At 39.8% G+C, this 17,265-nt stretch overlaps 1 protein-coding gene and 1 long non-coding RNA gene across 5 annotated transcripts in view; one reads left to right on the forward strand and one right to left on the reverse strand.

The window, feature by feature from the left end:
* The window catches only part of PCDH15 (protocadherin related 15), an 814,794-nt gene that overhangs the window by 598,340 nt on the left and 199,189 nt on the right, over window positions 1–17,265 (reverse strand). The gene's annotated exons all lie outside the window — the stretch shown is intronic.
* Window positions 16,826–17,265, forward strand: part of LOC107315652 — a 38,522-nt gene continuing 38,082 nt past the window's right edge. Inside the window, exon 1 of the long non-coding RNA XR_001555996.2 lies at window positions 16,826–17,096. This is a non-coding gene — a long non-coding RNA (uncharacterized LOC107315652). The remainder of the gene's footprint in view (window positions 17,097–17,265) is intronic.

Below are 17,265 nucleotides of genomic sequence, written 5' to 3' on the forward strand. Positions count from 1 at the left end.
ACTCTCCCTGGGAAATAATACGACTTTTCTTAGATTTAATATTTAAAATGTGATTTAAATGTTAATAATTCATGCCGTACCACATTTAATTTCTATCACTGGAAGCACGCACTTAGGTCTACTCCAATTCCAGTGGGGAAAAAAAAGCCCAAAAACGTGGGCACTCTGGTGTTTTATTAAGCAGTACGGTAGCACCGTGAGCCTGTGTGCATTTTAATGTGTCATAATTTTATTACAGAGTAATATTTACAGTATTTCAGAGCATATGTATGTGATCAGCATTTCATACCCGCTTGCTGACTGTATCTGAACATCTGCTTTCCTGCTTCATACTCACACAGGACTGGCTCCCTTTGTGCTGATAGAGCTGCAGACTAACACAGCTCATGGCACTAACAGACGATGCTGTCCTGTCTAAGCACTGCATCACGATGTTTGGTTCTCTTTCAAAAGGAGGCTGACATCGCTGAGCTCATGATTCATTACACCCTCCAAATTTTTTCCTGCCTGTCAATAGCATACTGCTCTTCCCCTTGCCTGAATGTGAGCAGATGATCACCCCTGCCCAAGAGCAATGGCCTACAGTTCTATTTTCATTTAAGGCCTGACAGTTTTTCAAACTTGTCAAGTTTATTCTGAATTGTAACCTTGTAGCTCCTCAAACCTGTGCTATCTCCACCTGCACAAACCTGCTGTTTATTCCAGCATATAGTCAGTCATGGAAATGATCCAAGGTTAGACATGGGAGGAATCAAGAGGCCTTATTTATTTTAGCAGAGAACCAAAGATAAAGGAAAGGAGACGTGAAATAAGCTAGCATGGGTGGTGTGAAACCAGTGTGCTGCTGAAAGGATTTCATTAGCTGGCAATTAAGATATGAAGGGCCCACCCCTAGATCCGCACAGCTCTCCTGCCCTACATTGCAGACACGCTCTGTGTAATGTATCAAACATGATCCCTGTTTTGGCCAATTTACAATCTTTTTGCTACAAGTGATATGCAGGCTGCTCCCTGGTTTATCTCCCGTCGTTTGTTTAGTTTAGAACATGAGCCTTTAAACAGACCTCCTGCCTCACATTTCCAGCAGGACGGAGGGAATATCAACTTATAGTGCGGGAAAGCACTTCTACCATATCACAACACAGACCATGCAACCTTTAGAAACTGCTTAGTATGCAGCAGCATTAGACACCATAAAACAAATCAGTAATTCACAACTCTAATGTATCTCTAATCCAACATTTACCTCAATAAAGAATAATACTGCAGCCTACACAACTGTGAAGTCAGTGTGCCATAAATCAGTACTAGATCTTTCCCTTTCAAAAAGAACAAACATTTCTTACTATGAATTACCCTAAGAGAAATACAGACTTGCTGGGTGAATTGTACTTTAAACAATTACACCATGGATCCGTGAATACCTACAGCAGTACGGCAAAATCTGACACCATGTGCTACGAAGAGTCACCTGATATTGACGGAAGGTTTAACCAATATTTATGTTCCAACAAAAGGTGAGAAGATTATTTGAATCTGTGATCCTCTAACACTCAATCCTGTTGAAGCAGTTACATGCTTTGAAATCCTCAGCAGGTTGAGGAACTTCCTATGCAGCCTCTTGCTCAGCCAAAATAACTGAAGTCTGTCCCAGCTGAAACTAAGACACTTCCTTCGTACAGGAACAATTTATAGAGCATAACACTGAAAGAAATAACAGAGCGACACTTCAGCTTTATACATCTCCAATTCAGTGCAGCTTGGAACATGATAATAGACTTCCTTCTTGTGACAATTATAAAGCATTAAAACCTGCATATCAGAGTCTGGCCAGTTTCAGCACTAAAACATTGCCTTGGGCAACTTCTTTATGCTAGGCAAGGAAAAAGCTGATCTACCACTATCTTTTGCAGCTGCTGAAATGAAAGAATAAACTCCCTCTGGTAGGATCCTGTAGCAGCAATCCATGACTTGGATCTTATGTGATAAACAGTTTCAGATCTCTTACCCCATTCTGTTGTCGTGTTTTGCCAGAACACAATTAACTATATCCATCCCTTGCAAGAGTGTCTATCATGAGCAACAATTTTACCACGCAGTTTTCAAACTGTACGACCTGAAAGGCAAAGTTTCTGTATGCTGCCATAGACATAACACCTGAGACCATCAGCTAAATTAATGAATTGACTCTGAAGCACTTCTGTTATCTTACAGACAGAGATCTCACTTACAGAGAGCTTAAGGCTGTATTTAATCTCACCGAATGCTGCCATGTTAAGAGCTAGGCATCCACTCCAAGCTAATCATCCAAGCTCCCTCAAAAGATAATGAAGGGAAAGCAGTTCCAAAGGCCACCTAATTACACTGAAAATGCCTAACAGATGCGGGACGAACTATGCTGGAAGTCAACTGCCCTCTCCCTTTGACGATTACTGAAGCAGCCCAAATGTGAAGGTTTTGTGCCTTACTGCTGCATACTTCAAGCCAGACCACAAGCTCCATCCCTGTGTGAGGACATGTGAGCAGTTGGTTCCACACCAGGAACACAAGATTATTCTGCATTCCTTCTGGGAAGCCTTCAGCTGCATGCAGGGTACCTCAAGGGAAGGGAGCTTCTGCTGATCACAATCCAGGCTGTAAAACATTCCATTCAAGCACTTATGATGAAAAATCTGTAGACAAGAAAATCCCAGGATGTAGCATGATCTGCACTTGTAAAGAACTCTTTCTTTTGGATACATGGAGGACTTGGCTAGCTAGCAACCACATGGATGTCGACCTGACTACTACCTGATATTATGTGGTGTGACAGCAGCAGGCAGGATGCCAGCGTGCTTAATACTGACATGACCTACATGTGATGGTTTCAAGAAAGAGATGTTAGCTGAGGAGGGAGATCACTTCTGCTCATCAACAGGAATCCTGAGAGATCATGATAGAACTCATGAATAACCTGAGAGCACAGCACAAACCCATTCTGGATCTCCAAACCCTAATCAAGCCTGTGAATTTTGCCAATAGATTCAGAAAGAAAAGAATGAAAAGCACAGAAAAACCTCAAGCACAGGCATCTAATCATAAACCTTTTCTGATACCTTCCACCTGAGCAGTAAAGCATCATCCCTGGCTGGAGTCCTACAGTGGATAAAGTATCCCATTAGAAATTTTAAGTCATTTTAATCCTATTGAATGAGATTCCACACTGCTCCCCCTCCATCAGCTGCTTTTGTTCCTGATGTTTTTCAGTGTCTGAGCACTCCAACTTTGCATTATGAATTTTACTTCACTCTACTCCTTCTCTAGCAATCTTGCTGCTTTTATAAATATCACAAAACAACGGCATGCTTTAACTTCTAAAAAGTGAATTCAAAGCACTTCACACAACTCATACAATTTTAGCTGGCTTTTGCACCTAAAAGCCTGAACTTCTACGCTCCTCTGCTTGAAAGGCAGACCAGCATGTCACATACCTTATTGCAGTATCTGTCAGTGCAGTTACTATAATAACATTTAACTGGAATAAGGGAAAGGGGGAAGATGTTTGACAAGTAAAATGTTTGTCCATCTGCACATCCAAAAGGAATGTGGGGGATTTGAATCATTTACTGGCTGCAAGTACTCTGAACAAGAAAATATATTTCCCCCCTCATATTTATCTGCCACACTTTTCCATTGCCTTTTTGTTTCTTGAAATAGGATGCAGTAGGACACGTGAGGATGCATCTTCATCCTTACATCCTAATAACCTTGTCTTAGCTCCAAAGGAACTAAGTTCCAAAGGAAACCCAATCTCCTGACATTCATTCCTGAAAGGTTCTGTCTCCGTCATTCCAACATAACTGGGGAGCTCCAGAGGAAAGGAAGATGAGGACCAGAGACATGTTCATACTTCATATGGCTGTGGAATTATCTGGTTATCTTGCTATTACAATCATAACTAGGTGGAGGTCCATGTAGTAAAATAGGGAATGTGATAGAAAGAATATTAACTGAAACAATACAAGTTTTAAGAGTGACAACAGCATACAGGTGGCTCCACAGCCCTACAGGTACATGAAGAGTATTGAACAAAACAGAACCCTACGGATGATGCATTTTGTACAACGATGTAGGAAGCAGCAAAGTCAAACTCCTGGAAAAACTTAATGCACCTCAGTACAGAAAGCTGTCTAGAAAGCCAATGAAGCAATAAATAAGGAGCAAAAAATCCTGTAGAAAGATTGTGCACTGAAGTGAAGAAGGATGGGTATACTGACAGCAGTCAAATCTGGCACTCAAAACTCAGCTGCCACCTGCAGAGACCCCTGCATGTCTGATGGCCAGAAGCTTGGAAGAGGCATCAGGAAAAAAAAATCACTCTCTGCTTTCCCCACCTCTTACAGTCTTCATTTAAGTCTCTTCAGAAGAGACAGAGACTCAGTAAAACCTAACAGAAGTGGTTCTGAAATACTTGGAAGAAATGAAAGCTTCATTCACTACTGGTCTGCTCCCTCCAACATATATTATATTAACTTGAAAACCATCAGAAGAAAAACACATAAGAGTGGAAGATATTAATTCAATCCCTTGTAAGTGCAATTCATTTTCAGCAAATGCAATGGGAACGTGTAAAGAAAAGGCACTGCTTGCACACGCTAGGACACATTTAAATCTTCCAGTACTATTTTGTCTAATATTAAGTCAACCAAAATACACTGTGAGGTCCCCTAAGTAATATGAAGACTTAGACCTATCTGTAGCATCCACAACTTTACAAAACATTTTTAAACTTTTACAAAAACCTGTTTCTTACACACTTTGGATGGTGGCAGAGTGCATGAGGGAAGTAGAGACTCTGATGTGTTCAATTTGAAGTGCACTTTCATGTTCATTTCCCCTGGAGATAGCATCTAGAAAATCTATATAGATTTGGGGTGGGTTGGTTTTTTTTCATTCCTTAAGCAGTCAAGATAAACCTCATTCTTACACAGCTGGTAGCTGAATCCCAGCAGATCTCTATCTGCATTCAGTGTGACTGTTTTCAAGCCAGCGATGAGGAGGAGGACAAGACAGAGCGCTGGAGCGCATATTCTAGATAACTGAGATACAGAACAATCTCTGTGCAGTAATTTGATTATTTCTGGAAGAAGTGAACCATATGAGCAGCAGGTGTGTATGCTAATAGAATGACTTTGTGTTTTAATTAAGTAGTATTTCCCTACAGAGTAATTACATATGTTGTTTACTCAAGTTTTTAAAAGACCATTAAAAAACCTGTAAGCTCTTTCTTCCGTGTGCTACAAATAGAAGATCCTCAGAATCCTTTAAAAATGCGCAAAACACAGTTCCATGCACTTTTTCTAGGGACTGCTTCAAAAAGAGCTTATACAGCAGATGGTGTTAACTGAAGTCCCATCAAAAATTGTTTTTGTTTTAGATAGTATCACTGATTCTACTCAGTGTATTGTGTGATGAGAAATTTTACATCTAATGCCATGGCTGAAAGAACACCAATCCAACCCAGTAGATACTGTTAAGCACCACTTGAAATTGAAGCTAGAGAGCCTAAAGAAGACAGATATAATAGGACATCTACTTCCTAGGCTTCAGAGCAACAAATAGCACTGGGGGGGGGGGGGATAAAAAAGGGGAAAACACAAAAAAAAAAAAGGGGGGGGGGGGGGGGGGATATAAGAGGGAATCACACACAAAAGTCAGTGTGCAGTGAGTAGAATCCCTTAGAGCTGGGTTCACTTAGACAAACACAACACAGGCATCCAGAAGCATGGGCAAAGAAATAGCCAAATTCAGAAACATTGTGTGAAGATGCAACTCAATTAATATTAACTGTGCTTGGGCTGCTTCTGAGCTTCCTCCAAAAAAACACAGTGTTCTCTCCATGAGAAATGTTATGAACTCCATCCTTAGAAAAGAAACCAGCTTGGGGAGCATAATGCAGAATGAAAGATGCTTAGTAGAAGAAATTTTACTTGGCATTTTTCATACTTTCTTTGTGTTAAGTTATACAGATATATATAAATTTGCATGTCTTAAATGTAACTTCACTATGCACACAGCTCTAGGTGTCCCTGTTTGAGAGGAGAGATAGGATGCGACGACCTCCAGAAGTCCCTTCCATCCTCAGCCACTGTGTGATTGCCCAAGAATAAAATAAAAAGATGGGAAATCACTCTGTATTAGGAGAGACGTGCGTCAAGTACATCAAATACATGTCACACAGCTATAAAACTGAAGAACCGAACTCAAAGGAAAATCTGAGCATGTTTCTAAGAGCTGAACGCCTCATTTAACCTTGCCTCCCTTGTGCAGATATGGCTTACTTAAAATATTTCAACAATTTTTTTCTTTCAGGATTCTATCCATTGTCCATGTGAGATTTGTGATTTTCTGTCAGCGCAGCACTTCTATACATCATGGAACAGCTATTTCAGCATCTTCTTCAGAAATGGGGAGTATGTATAAATCAAGGTTTGTAAAGAACAGCTTGCAGTCCTGATTTTCTCTCCCTGTACATTCAAAGCACTTACTTAGCTTGTCTTGAAACAGCCAGAAACCAGGAAATATTCCAGTCTCTCTAATATTTTTATTTATTTATTTATTTTAACTTTAAAGCAAAGATTTTACTTCAGAAACACACATTAAAATGTTAACAAGCTTCAGTCCAACTTGTCCAACTACTACTTCCTCAAACCAACAGAAAGGCCAGTAAGAAAAAAACAAAGCTAACTCAAGAGAGAATAACTGCTCTATTGGCAGGGATTGGCAATTGAGTAGTTCTGCTCAAATTAATTACAGCCAGGATAGATTCTTTCCATATTTACTCAACATCAACACTTTTGCAGTCTGCATTTTATTTATAGCTTCATAACTATTATTTACTACTGCTTATGGTTTACGTGCTCTGCCTTTTTGTATCTTGACCCTAAACACTCCAAATTTCTTAATACCAAACCCACTGAAACAAAACCAACTTCACAAGAAGCTCTCAGTACAAGGATTCCATACAGAAAGAGCAGGGAGGAAAGATGGCCACTTTTCAGAAAGGCCCAAACGATTACAACATGTAATGCAAAACATTCCCTAAATAGAAAATACGCTGCTCAAGGCCAGCTGCTCTACCAGGTCTGTAAACTGTCACAGACATGACTCCACCAAGCCTGAATGTGACAGGAAAACTTGGTGATCCTGATCAAATGGAATGCCCACATAAATTTAATTAAGCCCATACTGTGAATTTCAATCAGTGAAAACAACAACAAACCCTAACTCTAGGAACAAGGACATCCAGAAGGGAGTCTACCGCCTTGGAAGCACTAAAATACGTTTGGTTGAGCTTGGGTTAAACTTAATTCTCCAGTCCAAAAGCATGGCAAAAGGATGACTGGGGTCCTTGAAGAAGAAAGCAGAGATTCAGACTGTACTACTACTCTGTTAGACTACTGATGAAACACCAGTCCAAATTTCTATCATTTTGAAAATACGTGCTTAAGAATTGGCAGCAATATTTCTTTTGGCCTCAAATAGTTTCAAACAATCATGATGTAGAAGGCAATCTTAGCCTCTACTATAGGATGAAACAGCTTACTGCACTTAACGTACACAAATGCGTGATGAGTTACACAGAATAAGTCTGAACGGACTAGAATGCAGTATTTGATGCAAAAGAACCAATTCATGTTGGATGCCACCGAATGTGCGCTCAAAGTACAGACTACCCAAAAAATGCTTCTGTGTGTAAGTTACTTGATATCCTACCTTTACTAGATTAACAGATCTGCTTCCACATCACAAAGAAAAGATGTAAATCTGATGGAACTCACTATGCAGTTACTGTGGAAAAATATCAAATTCAATCTTTATTTCTTGGTATTTACTTGGAATACATTCCTGACAAGTTTAGTCACTATTTCTACCTCTGATTTTTTTTTTACCAACTCACTTTAATATTACAAACTGATATATTATTGCACATACTGATGAGACTGTTCAGAATTCAAATGCTGCACTGCTCTGTAGAAAATTCATTGTACACAGATTGGGGTTTTATGATCCCCCAAGTCCAAATTTACAAAGCCAAACGATGCCACTAAGAAATATATGAGCTTGTTGATGGTGGATTGCTACTTGATGAAACACAATTCCTTCCTTGTGCCATTTGGATGACATACACTACAGTTTTTTTGTTGTTGTTTTCTTTTTAACTGGAAAAAAAATAATCATTTAATGAAGCAATACTGGCCTTATGGATTTCCTTGCAATCATATTTTAAGAGTATCATCTTTGCTAAAATAATAAAGTCAGAGTTTATTGGGAGAAAGAGGATTTGAAAAACCATTCTAGCAGAAGTACATTTATTCCAGCTGAAAACCTTTACTATTAGATTTCTGGAATCAGGCAGATGCTATTTCATTTCTTAATAATTTCTCTATGTTTTGCAGCAAGATTACACCAAAAACAAAACAAAACTGATGTGTAACATAATGCACATAGAAACAGAATGCATTTAGAAATCTTGACTGTACCATTTTAGTCCAGGTAAATTCAAAAATACCAACACATGCTAGTAAGAACAGAGCAGTGTGATCCACAGTAGTATTCAATGATGAAAATCTACTATAGATAATGTATAACACCCCTTGGCTGACTCCCGTTCGCATGTCTGTACTGAACAGATTTGGATCATGGACATACGTACCTAGTCATCAAACCTTAATTCAACAGCATTTCTATATATAAGTTACGGTAGAACCTTTTCACTGAGAAAAACATCTTCTAGGGAATAAGAGTAAACAACCCTGCTTAAACTAACTACAAACACAAGTAAAGAGTGGAAACAAGAAATAAATCTGTAAACTTAACATCCTGAAACAAATACAATGACTTGAATTTCTGAAACACAACTCTATTCCTTCTATGTTTGCATTCAGAAACAAACACACATGCTCACATGCTCTTTGTGCAGCTACAACCTGCAGAGTTCAGTCCCAGAACTGCCATTAGCCCAAACGCACGCGCCATCCCTTCTGCTCTGTCTAGCCAGCCCACTCCTGAGGGACTAAGCCTCATCATGAGAGTTCCCCCAGTGCCAAGTTCTCCTGTTGCAATTTCAAACCACCACTTCCTACACTGTCTGTGGCGAACACGCAGAATAGTTTATTTATCCTCTCCAGCACCGCTTCACTTATGTTCTTTCCACTTTTCTTTCAGGGGGTGGGAGCCTAGCCAGTGAATTTCCATCTGTTCATTAGCGTAAGAGCAACATCCTTTCATACACATCTTGGGTGGATAATGTTCTAAGTAATTTTTGAAGAACTGATATCCAGAGCACATAAAATCATTCTAATATTGCTTAAGACGTTTTGTCCTTGTAACTGCTAAACAACATACTGTTAATGAAGGCCTGTGTAATGGTTTTTACATCTTTCCATCTTCTAATCTCAAGCTTCAACCACATACCTTCTCTCTAGCTCTGTTTCACTGCAGCAAGTATTTGCAGTGAGGTTGATGCCACTGCTGATAGCCATTTTTGCATTCAGAGTAAAACCATTTCAAGCTACTAAGAAGTGTCCAAACAAGCGTCAGACTTGTCACTCACCAGCACCGAAGTCTTCCTATATTCTCCAGTCTAAGCTTGTATCAGAATTATGGATACGTGCTGTGCTTGCATAACAGATCCATGATTTCCTGCCACCAAAGCTAGCTTACACAGTGACTTATTCTGAAGTGTCATCAGTGAAATATCACACGTAGCCATTAAAAGCAATCCATTTGCTCTCGCTCCTTTTTACTCCATACCAAACGTAATCACTTACCACTTTTTGTGAGACAGCTGTGCCCTGAATCTCTGACCTTTGCCTGCTCCTGTAAATTCATCTTCCACGTGTCCATATCAAATATATAAGCAATATATAATGCTTTAAAACCTTTGTTAGACACCGTTACCAACGTAGAGGCTGAAGCATGACACCTGAGAAGCAAAAAATAATAACAAACAAAAAAATACAAATAGCAATAGAAAGAAAAGCCTGGAGAACAGCTTGACAAAGTAGCAGACTACATATCCAAAATCTATTCAACCAAATGTGGCACAACCCCACACAGTAGCTTGAGTACAACTTTAAATATGTGAGTTGTCAAACAGAAGTCAGCAGCTTAAGTGACATACAGGACAGGGAATTAAATAAAATGGAGGTGCTACTTCAAGGTTGTGTCACAGAATGACAAAAGCGAAGGAGAGATCAGTTTCTGGAGAAAAGTACTGTGTGGCCTCTCATATTTATCCTAACATCACACATGATGGAACTGGGATGCTTAATTATGTTGAGGCTCTGAAATATGTCTACATGTAGGGATAGGCTGAGAAGCCCAGAGGTTAAAATATAGGCAGGTATTTCTTATTAATGAATGTTAGGTACATGAATAAAGCAGGATGATCCGCAATCTAGTTATAATAAAAGCACAGAGATGGGCTTTTGATTATTTTTTTGTATTTTTTTTTTAATTAACTCTATAGTGAAACTGCTTCACCCAGGTATTGCACAGAATAGGATCAGAAAAAGAATGCCAGGGCTACTTACTTGCCTCTTAGCTTGTTCTGTGCAAGGATTAGCGCAGTTCCAGATGAAACAAACATGCCAAAGCAGATTTATTGAAGTAGCAATGGATGTGGCCCAAAACACTGCTGAAGCTCATTGCCTGCAGGAGGCTGTTAGGAAACCTCAGCTCTCTAAAACTGATGGAGAGAGTTCCTCAAGTCTCAGCAAAGAGATCAGGAGGAAAAGCCACAAACTTTGAAGCTGCTATTAAACTAATCAGCCTCACCATTTCAAGGTCTTACTTAAATAATCTTGACCATACCAAAGAATCAGAGATGGGGGCTGGCACCGTCTAACTGCCTACATTTTGTCCTAGTAAATGGGTTTAAAATATACCCTAACTCTGTAAAATGATAAAGCAGGAACATTTTAAAAATACATGCTATGAGGATTGATTTGTACTTGTCACATTAAATGATGTAAATGACAGACCAAGAGTTTTGTAATAGAAAAACCATAACAACTTTCATCTCTGGATCTCAAAGTGCTCCAAGAAAGGCTGCAAGCAGGTACATCAGCTCTGCAAAGGGAAACACAGCATGGAGGCATGGAGGTCTGTGCTGGTTTCCCACACCAGCCTCGCACCAGCCCAGGGACCCCTGTTGCCACCCCAAGCACAGCACTGAGTGCCACCAGGGCTTCTCTAAAGCTTCAGAGCAGACCACTCTCACCAGGGAGAGGAGCTGGGCCTTCCACAGAGTACCAAGAGGAAAGCAACTGAAAGCATTAACTACAAGAAAAGAATAAACAATTTGAGATTATCTCCATTTAAAATGTTGCAAATCCTCCACAATAACCATTTTCAATCATGCAGAACGTTGCTTTGTTGAGGAAAAGGGACACAACTATTCCTCATGTGATAGGACAAGAAGGGTTAAACCGCAGCAAGAGAAATTCAGTTTAGACCTTCAGGAAATCTTTCTAGCTGTCAAGATAGTTCAGCATCGAAATCAATTGCCAAGGGAGAGTGAAATCTCAGTCACAGAAGGATTCTAAGCACAGGCAAGCTAATTAACTGCCAAGCACGGCTGGGGTATAATTGCTCCAGCTGGGGCAGGGGGTTGAGCTACCTGACCTCCTAAGGCTCCATTCAGCTCTGTCTGCATTGATCATATCATCATCCCCAGAGCCATCAAATAATGTGTCACTCATAAATTATATACAGACAGAACATACATCTGAAAGCAAATATAAAAGCTAATTACTGATGTTATGCTTGTGCCATGTTGTTGCCATCTTAATTATAGAATTAAATCCAGTGTTAACATATAACCAACGTTTTTCAACTTATACAACTATGAGGACTTAAGTCAGACTTTCATGTACGGCACAGGCTTATTGTTTTATTAAATGTATTTAACCCATTCAAACCCTTCAATGTTGATATACTCCAATTCTACATCGCAGAGACGCTAGCATGATCTGCGGCCTATATATGTGTAATATACCACCATACATAGCAATATAAGAATTCAAAGGGAAACAAGATGAAAGATAGCTCTTCCTATCATTCCACCCTGTCAATAATATATTAGAAATAGCTGCCAGTACTGCAGTATCTTTGAGATACTAGTCAAGCACTCCCAAAGTACTTCAGTGTTCCAAGTGGGACCAAAAGAAACACTCCTGCAGGACAGCTCTTCCAGTATTAGTCTACATTACATACACAAATAATTCAAATTCATGCAATTGAGACTAATTTGACAGGATTCTTTTCCCTAATCTACCTGTGATTGGCACTGCTGTCACTATGCTACATCCCACTGTTCTTCTTTACTTAAGAGAAAATTAACCAAACTTCAATTCCTTTCATTGTGCATGGCTAAAAAGCTAAGAGGCAAAAAAGAAATGAGATCCTTTACTTTAGGAAACCTGTTCTCTTTGTTAATTAGAACTACAAAAGTATCATAAAATGTAATAAAACTAGCTCTGAAAAAAAGAATAAATAATAATAACAACAAAATAAAAACCCCATCTTTCCACAGGAACTATTGCTGAGGGTACAAAAGTGGCAGCTTAATTTTAGAACATCCAAGTGTGATGGTGGCATTTAGACAAGCGATGCCCTGTGGGCTGCAGACCACACACCCCCGGGTACAAAGATGCTGATTTTTTCCCTTGTGACAGCCAGTTTTGTTGATCAACCCCACAGGAGAACCTGTGCTTGCAAGACTGAAGCTTCACCTCCTGGCAAGTCTCACACCACATCAGGGCAGCAGTGTCAACATGCAAACGGCACCAAGGGGAGCAGGAGATATTCAGGTCCTCTCTTGCAGGCTTCTATCTAGAGACCCGCGCAAGTATTTGAGAGGCTGCTAATTGCTTTGCTGAAGTCACCCTTGGGCAGCATCTCTTCCCATAGATTAGGCAGACTCCTCAGCCAATGCAAACCCGGGCTTTAGGGATTCTCTGGGCATAAAGGCACTCCAGGCTCCTAGATCTGCTTACCCTGAGTGTGTCAAGAAGTTGCAGAGATCTCAAAACAGGAAACAAATTTTGGAAAGCCCCAAATCACTGTAATCTTTCTTACAAGCATTGTTACCCAGTGGCTGACCCTTTCTTGTGTTCACCTTTCTGTCTGAGACTCGGGGTATCAAAACAGAGTATCTGATGAGCTCTGGGTGCTGCTTTCCTTTTTGTTATACCACCCTGTTCTATATTTTTAACCTGTTTTGAAAACAACTTTCCTTGCATTCTGATAGTAATTCTTCTGAACACTACTGATCCCTCCATGAATACCAAACGTGAAAGGGGCTGCAATGCAGTATTTGTCAGTAAAGTCCCTACAGTCTTTTATTAACCTTTCCAGTAAATATTTCAAAGGAAACAGATGAAGAAATCTTAAACATGATCTCCTTATGCTGCAAACAACACATTTTTAATTACAAAGCTAAGATTTGTTTTATGAATCAAATTCCTTTCAAGTTGCTTCTTTTTCACTTGGTCTGCTTAAAAAATAATAACAACTTGTTTATAACCTCTAGCATTTCACATAAAAGCTATTGCAAAAAATACCAGTATAAACGTGTAGTTAGAACTTTCCGTATCTGCATTTAGAAGTACAGTAAGTGCCTGTTAAACAGTGTGTTATTTTAGAACTTCTGCAGCACAACGAAGAAAGAAGACAGGAAACAGTTTGTTGGAGGAGCAGGTCTCCAAGAACTCCACCAAACTCTTTCAAATTGATCACCACTACCATGGAGACACGAAAAAAGGAATGAGAGTTTCCTGCCTTCTTAATGAAGAACAAAAAAACCTGGGCAGTTGTTAAACATAAGACTGAGTTTATTTGATTGTTGTTGCCTGCTCCTACAGCAAAAGGATCCTGTTTGCACATAGAGTATTTTACCTAAGGATATCTTGCCTTATCTTTGCAGGTCTGATAAATGTTTGTTGACCTAAGGGTGAGATACCATAGAAAAAGCAAGAGTAAGCAGAAAGGTTTAGAAGCCCGAGGTGGATTTATCTACAGGCTGTGAATGCAAGTCACTAGAAAAAGCAAATTCCAGACAGAAGAAAAGCTTTAAAATGTTTTTTTGTTTGTTTGTTTGTTTGTTTTTTAGGGACCACGAGCATGGATACAATGATCTGGATTAAATAAAAATCTCTGCCTTCATAGAGATGCTGAACCTCCCTGCACCAGACTCTACCTGGACTATGACTAGTTCCCTTAGACAGGGCTGATGTAAACAGAAGAAAACACCCCACAAAAGGCCACTGCAGAAACAACTTTGAGCCAGGAACCATTTAAAGCACTTACAGCAAATTCTGTCCTTACATCACAGAACGTGTAGCCTAACATTGTGTCACATTCACTCAAAGCTACTGAATAACACAGAAATGGTTAAACGTACTGCTTTAATTTTATGATTCAGACAGAACATACCTGGGCCACGCTGATGGAAGCCAACAAGATCAAGAGAACAGTGGGAGTGCAGATCCTACAGCTTATGACCTTTTAAACAACTGCCACAATTTAGATAATATCTGTCAACCCACTTTTCTCTGAAGAAAAACTATTAAGTTCCCTAATATGAAATCTCCTTTTCACCATATTTAAGAAAAACAAAAATAACTTTGGACTCGCATTTAATGGGCACTTTCCCAAGTCCCACATCTGACGTGACTGAATTCAACTCAGGATTACATAAAGAAAAAGGAACTGTAGAATCAGCCAAAGTCAAGCATCCTGACCTCACCTTCCCATCTTAATAAACATAGAATTGAAAGCAAATTGAGTAATGACTGCAAGAATGAGAAAGAGAGATATCACCCTAATTGCCAAACAGCTGAACTGAAACTTACGAGATAAAATGGAGCTTAAGGAGTCTCTTGTCCCAAGTCCTCACGGTACTGAACATCTTATCCCTTTGTTTTTATTCTCAAGGTCTTTTCCTCAAAGAAGCTTTCCTCTTCATCTATGCTCTTCTTCATAGCCCTACTGGCTTGATCTATACTGACTGTAGTCAGGCTGTGCTTCCATCATCAATCTAAACACTGCATGTGGGAATCTGACAGTTCTGCTGAGCATTCCTCTGTAAAAAAGCCTTCAGTAAGTCAACAACTGTGTTTCTTATTAAGATCACCACTGCTCTACACAACATACGTTCTTTTAGCTCATACTCCTTGAATGGTATTTCTGGTCATACTTTGTATGGCAATATTCTGAGCAAATCTTGAGTTCCTCCTGCATTTATAACCTCTGAAGCCTCATCAGTACAGCTGGGGGCTTTAAGTGCTGGCACAACTTCAGAAATCTCCACTTAGTTTTACAAATATTTATCTTCCTGTTATTGCTGTGCCACCCCAGGCTCCACACAGCCCACTGGTGTTTCCTTCAGGAGAAAACATGATGCTCAGTGTCTTATCCATTAAGCCAAATTAAGAGTTAAATACTGTTAAATACACTGTGTAAAGATCAGCCAAGGGCAAAAGAAACTGCATGGGTCATGTCAGGTGCACCTCCGGGTCCCAAACTGTCAACCTTACTGGTGAAATATGTCAAGAAAACCAATGGATGGCTGACAGGGCCTTATACTGCTTTTTGTCTCCACTATATGCTCAAGTCAAAACAATCTACAGATGAACCAAATTATCAGTTTTAGCAATCAACATTTACTTGATTTGCATACATTGTTTCAGCAGATATATTAATACAGGTAAGACAAACTAAATTGTTATTGATGCAAATGGTTGAAAGAGTGTTTCATCTCCATGAATTTCAATGTATTTTTGATAAAAAGCGTTAAGTCTCATTCTGAATGCTCCTGAAATTTTAGGAATGCTGGGCAGGTTGGGATTGTCTGGGCCATCGGTTGCAGGATGCAGTTAAAGCCATTTACCAGACATTCAACCCTGAAAGGTTTGCAGGATGTGCCCATAACCTAAGTACACTGGGTCAAGAAATGCTCTGCATTTCCCCATTGGGAAACACACCTGAGACCCACAAAAAGACCAAGATCTACATGAGCTGTCATGTTACAGGATGAAAGCAGGGGAGATCAAAGGCACTGGCAGGTCCAGAAGGCCCTGACATAGGAGTTTTTCAGATGAAATGTCAAGATGCTTCTAGGAAACAGACCATTCCCCAGTCTACACGGCAAGGGAAAACCCCAAGCAGCCCTTGCCAAAGATGATGTGAGAGAAATACAACAGGGAGTGTAAAAAAGACACAGCGGGGAAAAAGATCAATGGGGAATTTTGTACCAGCAATGCTGTTACACATGAGAATACTGACTCAAATGCATCCGAAATGAGAAAAGCCCAGAAGTTTTTACTCAGTATGATCTGCAGCTGTATAAAGTTACTAATTGCCCTCCACTTCCTGTGAAGTAGCAACCCTCACCCTGCCAGATGAGATTATCAAACCTGTTTCAAATTCTCACTGGAAAGTTTTGAAATGAAACCAGCTTTTTTAGCATCACTTTATACTGTTGAACAAAAACACAAAATTCACCCTTGTTTCCAAACATCTTGTGTGACATCTTCCTTACCTTTGCTTAATAACTTTTCTTCCCCTCTTCCTCACCTGCGGCATCAGCTTTCCACTTCTGCTGTGCTTGCATTACATGCTCTCACTTTAACTGAGGAAACAGTATCGTTATCACTGCCACTGACTGCCATATGTAGTGCTCAGGTTTAATCCTATAGCTCCATTACAAGCTCCTGTACAGGACCAAGATGCTGTAACTGAATGTGTAGACGTTGTACTGAGGGACATGGTTTAGCAGGAAATGTCGGTGAGAGGTGGATGGTTGGCCTGGATGATCTTGGAGGTCTTTTCCAACCTTGGTGATTCTGTGATTCTAAGTGAGTGCTGCTTCCAGGTAACCGTTGTGAGGTCACAAGACCAGCAGCAAAGCCACAGTTAAACTACCAAGAGGCAGATCGGCCCACAGAAGTCCTTTCAAAGCCAAGGTTTACCATCCACCCTTTATCCAACAACTACTAAAAGCCTTCACCTCCAAGAACAAACATTAAGATATTCTGTTGGTCACTCAGGTACGTGCTCTGAAATATACATTGGTTGGGATATGACGCTGAGTTGGCAAAAGCTTTGATATGAACTATACATGTTCTAAAATAGCAGCATTAACTTTATTTGAAATGATTTTCACCTTTCCTAAGCTCAATTAAAGCGCCTTTTAAGAACATGCAGTGTAAGTAATAA

Source organism: Coturnix japonica, chromosome 6, assembly GCF_001577835.2.
Source record: "Coturnix japonica isolate 7356 chromosome 6, Coturnix japonica 2.1, whole genome shotgun sequence".
Classification (NCBI taxonomy): Eukaryota; Metazoa; Chordata; class Aves; order Galliformes; family Phasianidae; genus Coturnix; species Coturnix japonica.